The 8,332-nt window shown below is 44.5% G+C and overlaps 1 non-coding gene across 1 annotated transcript; it reads left to right on the forward strand.

Annotated features, from left to right (window-relative positions):
- Positions 1-7,599: 7,599 nt before the first annotated feature.
- Positions 7,600-7,673, forward strand: Trnat-agu. The gene has a single exon. It is a non-coding gene; the product is annotated as a tRNA-Thr (tRNA).
- Positions 7,674-8,332: the final 659 nt, after the last annotated feature.

An 8,332-nucleotide genomic window follows, 5' to 3' on the forward strand; every position in this document is an offset into this window, starting at 1 on the left:
TAACTTCTAACTGAATAGAGATAGGGACTCCGTTCGACGTTTATCGTGTTTGTCTCGTCAATGCGGATCGAATGATATGCAACATGACCTATTTCGGTCAGGTCATGACCTTGACCTGAGGTCAACTTTTGAACTTGACCTTTCGAGGTCATATTATATACCATTCGATGCGCCTTGACGAGCTAAGAACGATGGTGTGTGAATTATTTCTCTATCTCTTTGGGAAGAAAAGTTATTGCAGAAAAAGCATTGCCGGAAAATTTGCAATGTTGATCTGGCATTACATGACCTCTATAGGCTGAACCGTTGACCTTAGGTCAAATCTGAAGACAGTTTAGCAAAAGAGCGTTTCAACAGCTATCGAATGCTTTTTTCGCAACTTTCTAGCTCATCTAGTTCCCGAGATAAAGCGGGAAATATGGAGGGATGTCGAGATCGCTAAAAAATCGCAACATTTTGAGTTTGGTGACCTCTGCTGACCTCGTTTTTGACCTGACCCAAAAATGATCTTTGTATTTCTTGTAGATCTCATCTCAACCTATCCAACGCCGTTTACTGCTTGTCGCTACGTTGCGCCGTTTTCGAGATCTCAGGGATGGGGTTGTTTTCAACCCCCCCCCCCCTGCAGTTCGTGTTCGGCTCAGACCCGCTGCAGTGCCCGTGATAACACCAAACTCACGCACACTCACTCCAAATAAAAGATACGTTTTGCCGCCTGCTTAAAAGCCGATGGCTCGAGCCGTGTCACCAGAGGTGCACAAACCTTCCTACTTGCCTACAATGTAGGAGACAGGAAAGAGCCGAAGAGGGTAGCCGCGAGACAGATTTCAGTTTGTGTTTTCTGTACAAAAATGACTATAAAAAAGCTAACTGGTAGCAATTGGTCGGTACAATCAGCTGTCAACGGCATTTGGTGATTACATTTCTTTACGTGTCTTCAAAAACAGTTCCTACAAATCTCCTCCATGAGACACCCACGAGACAGTTCCCATTGGATTAACATTGTGTCTCATGAGACACCGTGTAGGTAAAATGTAGGATGAAAAACTGCGAAAGTGGTGGGCAGGTTCCGAAAAACGGCGCACAAATTCTTGGGGCGCCTATCAGTGAAAACAAAACTCCTGTTCGAAAATGGGTTCTGGTAAAGTTTCGTCAGCTGGTTTCCATAGCAACCGCCATTCGTGGGACAAGCTGACGCCATTTCCTAGCGCGTTGCGTGGTAACCAGCTATCGGTGTCAGTTGAATTTGAAAGATAATTGTAACAGTGAACAGCTCGCTTCAGTTGCTGTACTGTGCTGTGGATGTGTGTCTTGTGCAGTGTAAGCAATGTGTCTAAGGACTTTCACATTATATTTTGTGATGGTGTGGTAATAGAAGGTTGTGAGCTCTAAGTGGAGTTAAGGAATTGCCAAAGAAATGAAAACTCTGCATGGGCCGGAAATCTGCAGCCTGCACTTCTATAAACTCTTCATAAGAGGTTCGTGGCAGGGGGCATTTTGGGGAGCGATTATGGAGGTGCTGGTAAGTAGGTAGGTACCCAACCTAATTGGCTTGATGAGAACTGAAACTGAAAGTCAAATGAATTGTGAAATTGCTTTACCTATCCTATCTGATCACTTCTACTTATTTTTTTTTTAATTTTCCATTCATTTTGATTGATAAAGAACAACATTGAAAGATGCTAACATGCAGGTAACTACCTACCTACCTAGCTCTAATGTAAATAGGTACCTAATAATTTCCTTCAAAAGAATATATGGCTCTTCAATGTACTGGAGATTTAGTAATTGAAGGCATCTCACTTCATTTTGAACATTACCTAGGTATAACTTCCCTAAACTGCATGACAAATTTTCAATTTCCTTGTTGTAACACCAATACCACAAACATTCATCTGGGCACAAGGCTCACAACATCAAATTATTCATGTTTTATAGACAGGTACCTATACAGCAAAAATGCAACAGAGATATGTGATTATTTTCAACGTAGGCTTTGTGTTCAGTTGTGTATATAATAATTTTGTGGGTGGAAAATGTGCCATGAATTGTCTACAGGTCTGTGCAGAATTGTAATTAATATGATTATAGAAAAAGGAATGGTCGGTTAAGTAGTCAACATGTTTACTCAATAACAAGATATGCTGGCATGGAGTTTGCTCATGAGTTTGCTCAAAAACCTTTCAGTTAGTGTGGGAAGCATAGCAATTTGAAGCATATGCTTATAAAACTGATTTGTAATGGGGTTTGTGAAGTTCTCCATAAATTTCACACCTAGCAATGTACCTACCTAATGCATTTCATTACTTTAAAAAGAGGGAGACCATACAAGTTGTCAGGTAGGTAGGCTTTGACATTGATTTCAAGATTTCAAGGTGATCTGTGCTTTTTGCTTATAACTTGTCCTCATTCTCTGACTAAAGGAGTGGCAATACAATCTGACTTGTTCTATTTTCCTCTTGCCTTGCCATTTTGACATAATCCTTGCCCAGGCTATATGTTGGTATGATGAAGGTCAATCAGATGACATATTTCAAATATTACAGTCATGATTTCAGTTGAATTTGCCTAACTTTATTTAAGCAATATAAGATTACACATTGCATAGCTATAACAGCAATATTTGAGCCACCACTGGCATAGAAATTAATAGGTTGCAAAACATTACTCAGCAAGAAGAAATCAGTCATTGACAGTGGAGAAAACACATCTAGACTTGACAACAAATTACAATTGATTATTCTTCTACCATTCATGTTGGCATAAGTAATAATTCAAATGGATACTTAGTGCATTTTTCTAAAGATTTTAAGCACATGAGATCCATCCAAAGGCACAGACTCGGAACAAAGGCTGTGTTATAAACAAGGATATTGCACCTTTTTGGTATTTTAACATGTTGTTATATTCCGACATCCTAAGAAAAATAATATGGTAATCTGCCTTGCTTCATTTGATACGTATCGATGAGTAATTGGATGTTGCGGGAACAAGGGCGGATCTAGGGGAACGTTTTGGGGGGGGTCACCAGTCGGCCGACATGCCAGGTCTGATGAATGAATTCTGACGACCGGGGGGGGGGGGGTAGGGAGCGAGTATGTCGAGATCCAATGACATTTGATCTTCGTCGTTTCTGAGTTGAAGTTTTATCGTAAGTCACTCGGCTCAGTAGTTTTAGTTAGTGAAACCCACCTATAGAGGAGCGTCGCCACGGATTTTTTTACTGGGGGGGGGGGGCGGATCGACCGACTTAAAAACCCAGAAGTAGTAGATATAGTTACCTCACTTATGCATTAGTCTAATGCCCAATGCATTAGTAGCATACAGTCACGATCTGTCTTATTGACCTGTGTATGAATCGGCGGCGCGAAGCGCCGCAAAAATTTGAAAAAGTTGTCAAAACACAGCTCTAAAACACAAATATTACAACCCTTTTAGCATGCTAGTACAAGCCGGAGTTCCTTCACAGTGCACATATGAATTCCGATTCAATTTGACACGGTTGGTGTTATTACAGTCACGATCTCTCTTATTGATTGGTGTATAAATCGGCGGCGCGAAGCGCCGAGAACATTTGCAAAAGAATGTGTCAAAACACAGCTCCGCTCCAAAACACAAATTTTACCACCCTTTTAGCATGGCAGTACAAGCCGGAGTTTCTTCACAGTACACATATGAATTCTGATTCAATTTGACACGGTTGGTTTATGTAATTACAGTCACGATTTCATATTGACCTGTACGTATGTACATGAATCGGCGGCGCGAAGCGCCGCGAAAAATTTGCAAAAACATTTGTCAAAACACAGAGGGGGTCTCCTCTCTACAGAGGACCACCGATCTCTACTGCGGGCCTCCTCTTTTCACAGGGCCTCTTAACTACAGAAGGCTTCCTCTCTACAGAGGGCTTCCTCTCTACTGAGGGTCTCTCCCTTTCAGAGGGCCTCCTTTACAGAGGACCTCCTCTCTTCAAAGAGCCAGAGGACCTCATCTCTGCAAAGGGCTTCCTCTCTTCAGAGGGCCTCTTCTCTACAGAGAGCCTCCTTTCTTCAGAGGGCCTTCTCTCTACAGCGGGTCTCCTCTCTTCAGAGGGCCTTCTGCATTCAGGCGGTCTCCTTTCCACAGAGGGTCTCCTCTACAGAGGGCCTCCTACCTACTGAGGAGTCAGAGGGGCCGACACAGACACTAGCGGTTATTCACTGGAGGCCCCAGGAAGTAAGAAGGGCCCTAGCTGTCAGGCTGGTCAGAGTGCCCTGAATGTCCTGACGTGATTTTTGGGATTCCCGTGAATTTCTTTCGCCTCCGACGTGATTTTGACCTGCCAGGGCCCAGGGGCACTAAAAATAAAACAAACAAAATAAAAAAATGGAAATAGGACATCACCAAAATTAAGTGGCCGAAATCCGTTGAGTTTTTAATTTTGCGTATAGGTAGGGGCACCACGAATTAAATTCATGACCATCCCCTTGGAGTTTTCCTGGATCATCCCCTGGTGCTCGCACGGTTGAGACAAAAATGAGTAAGATTCTGGCCTTCAATACGCCTTTTCACGCAACACGATCCAGAAAAACAAAGGTATTAGCTCAGAAGTGTTTGACATGTGATTTTGAGCATGCAAGACGGCGTCTATAGCGCATTTAGGTCTTCGGCTTTTGGGGGGGGTCAAATGACCCTCTCAGACCTTTTGGGGGGGGTCATGACCCCGTGGACCCCCCCCAGGATCCGCCACTGTGCGGGAATGCAGTTAGTTTTCTGGCACTCATCAGTTGTCTCCAGCAGCGACAAAATGGCCGCTTACTTTCTGTCAAACATTTGCTTTCATATGGCTAAGTACATTAATTTCACTTAGTCTAACTTTGTCTAGCAAATCTCCAGTTTTACTTCGGAAAAACCGGCAGCGTGTTCCACATTGGTGACCCCGCCAGGCGAGGCAGTTCCGTCGGCCGTCGATGTCCTTCGGTCATATAACCCCCAATAAAACTAGCGCGTCGAACGATCGGCAGCATGGATGGTCTCACACCATCCATGGCAGGGACCGACCTCACAGAGCCACGCAGAAAACAGGAATATCGGATTTATCTGCCTCTTAACTGTAATGTATGAATGCGTCGTGAAAATTTTACAAGACAGCTGAGGTTTGCTAAGCAAGAAAAAATAAACCAGGATCTGTATTAGCGAAGAGATTAGCGATGCACGTGAAATGTGTATAGACTGCAGTATACCTAGATGTAGTCAGCGATGGATTATAAAAGGATTTAAAGCCGCTTCTTAAAGCCTACAGTCAAAACGTTTTCTGAACGTTTGTGGTCCTCAGTATGATAGGTATTCCATAGCATTTTAACCCGGCAGTTGCTGGGGTATTTCGCCACCCACCGTTTGCTGGGGGGGGGGGGCGTTAAACGCCCCCAGCCGATATCTCGAGAACCAATAGGCGCAGCGAAACGCACGAGGCGGCAAACGAAAGAACGCGACGAGACGCTTCAGATGAGTACTTTAAATTTGAGGTCACAGGTCGGGTCAAGGTCAGGTCAAACACCTGAAATCGGGCTTTCAGTAGCATGGACTTCAGGACTTTGCAATGGGCGCCTCTCGTCATAAACTCTGTCGAAACGGTGCACAATCCATCATATAAGGCCTACAAGAGTGTCGGCTCCATGTAGGGGTCAATCAAGAATAGGTCAGGGTCAAGGTCAGGTCAACCGGGTAGGCACATATCCCCGAAATTCAAAACTGATATTCGCAGCCTAAGACACATGTTTTATGGGTAATTTGGGGCGTAGAACACGATGGTGACATTCATTTTATCATATGTGTACGTGTTTGGCTCAAAAAGTTCAATTTAAGAAATGCATGTATCATGGTCGTGAAGTAGTCACGAGAAATTGCCAAGATTCAGTTCAAGATTTTGGAAAATGCTGAACGATAATCAATAATCGAAGATAGCCATTTGATTGTTCATGGTATTGGCAGTCTAATGGCGTTTACGGCATGTCTGTATGTCTATTCTGTGATTTTATATGATTTTTTGAACATATGCCGTTTTTGGTCGAAAACTCAGAAATCATGACGTCACTAAAACCTCGATATCTCAAAATTTTTCCGACCGATTTTTTTGAAACTTTGTCACAATAAACATCAATCAATTCCCTACAGGTACCCAAAATTTGGCGCGCCTGCGGCGCGCCGTTTTTATGCTATGGCCCGGCGAAAAAAGTGGGGGCGTTTAACGCCCCCCCAGCAACTCGCGGGTTAATGGGCTTCGTCCCATTAGCAAATATTGCTAAATCGTCCTCAAATAATGTTTTCTTACCTAAATGAAGTAATGTTGATCCAGGAAAAAACTTGTTACACACTCCTTAAAGTTTCATATTCCTAAACAGAAACACTGATGTGCACCGTACACTGCAGCGTTACGTCACTTCACCTTCAGCCCGCCAAGTAGTAACTGCCCCACTAAACGGGAGAGGGACGCTATGGGACGGCAGATGGACGCCCGTCTGGTCCATGTGGAACTGAACCCTCATTGGATGAGAGGAATTAATTGAGCGTCCCGGTGGTTTTATGAGGGTAGTTCTTGACTTTCCAGTGTTTCCAGACACAGTCAACAACCAGACCGCCTCACTCTAGTCTATTTATACACCACCAGTGTCCAGTATGCATTTCAGGTGGAGGTGTACCAAGTCCTGCCTCGCGGTTTGCCCAAATCAGCGCATACTGTATGTCTGTCGGCTTCTTAAAAAATGACGATATATCTGCGGATAGCTTCAGAAATAAAAACACTTCAGGAATAGCGTTTACGTCCTGTAAATATTAATCACTGTAATGTAAATAACCAGCTTTACTTGAAAGTATAGGTATGTTGGGATATACCTAAGGATGATCGGTGAGACAAACCGGAGCCATCGGAGACCGTGTAGGAGACAGGCTGGGCTATTTGTGCACCTCTGCGTGTCACATCATTAGGTAGAGAGTTTAAAAGCGATGCAGCTCGGTAGGCAAAACCTCGCCGCCCGGCCGCTGTTCTGGTGGCTGGCGGACGCAGGTCCCGGTCCTGTCTGGTAGAACGATCGCACTGTCGTGCATCAGCGAATGAAACGAACAGTGAGGCGAGCTCCTCAGGCATGGGCTCCGCCACCAGGGGGGGGGGGAGGAATTGCCCCCCCCCAATTATTTTACATTTTCAACATTATGCCTATGGGTGCTGCATGGAAAGAATCGACTTCAAACGGCCTTCGTACCCCCCAACCATCGGGTCGTGACGGAGCCCTTGTTCCCAGACAAGAACAATTGCTTTTGTTTTGGTACCGTAACGTAGTTTGTCTGATTTAACCGATAATTTTTTTTGCATCGATTCAATTTAACGGCTAAAAACATTTCCGAAATGAACGTTTTCAAAAGGACAGGCGCTTGCTCTTGCGACTAGTGATCTTTGAAGGAAAATAAACGCCATTTTTCAATTTAAACAAGCAATTATGTGCTTCTAGGTGTGCTAAAGATCTGAAAAATGAATCATTTAATAAATTAAATAAAAAATATTTATCACTAAACGACAAAGTAGTTTTATTTCCCAGCCTATTTTGCACATAAAGAATAAGCCGCGGCGCCATGGCTTAGTTGGTTAAAGCGCCTGTCTAGTAAACAGGAGATCCCGAGTTCGAATCTCGGTGGTGCCTCTTTTGCGTCCCTCTCTGTCATCTCGCCGGTCGTCTACCCTTGGCTTACTCAGCAACTGCTGTAGCAGCAATGATTGAATCCATATTAGAGATGATCGATCGTTATGTATTAGTAACCAGTAAAACGCCTTTTGGGCGAAGAACGAGCGAGCGAGATAATGAGCCCTGCACGTGCCGAAGGGCGAGAGGGTACTTCCAACGGGCTTGTGCAAAGCACCCTTATAACCGGTCGCTAGCGGTGTGCCAAATTTGAACGCAATCGGCCCAGCCGTTCCTGAGATCTAGAAGCGGCATTCTGCACGTGCGCACGTGCAAACGGGGTCCAAACTGACTTTTGCACGGCACCCTACTAATTAGTCCCCAACCGTGTACCAAATTTGAGCGCAATCGGCCCAGCCGTTCTCGAGATCTGGGAGCGCCCCCTGCACGTGCGCACGTGCAGTAGCACCCTAACCGCAACACATGGGAATGCATTGCCTGGTGGGTGCCTCCCTGTATGCCAAGTTTCAGCGAAATCGCCCCAGTAATTACCGAGTTATTAAAATGGGAACAAATTTGACACCTCTTATTGTTGTATTTTGCACGTGCACTGGGGGTGACCCACATGCATCGAGAGTATCCTATTTTTGGTAGAAGGGATGCTGCTACCCTACAAAAAT

This window comes from Amphibalanus amphitrite, unplaced genomic scaffold, assembly GCF_019059575.1.
Source record: "Amphibalanus amphitrite isolate SeventyFive unplaced genomic scaffold, NRLGWU_Aamphi_draft 002131F_arrow, whole genome shotgun sequence".
Taxonomy (NCBI): Eukaryota; Metazoa; Arthropoda; class Thecostraca; order Balanomorpha; family Balanidae; genus Amphibalanus; species Amphibalanus amphitrite.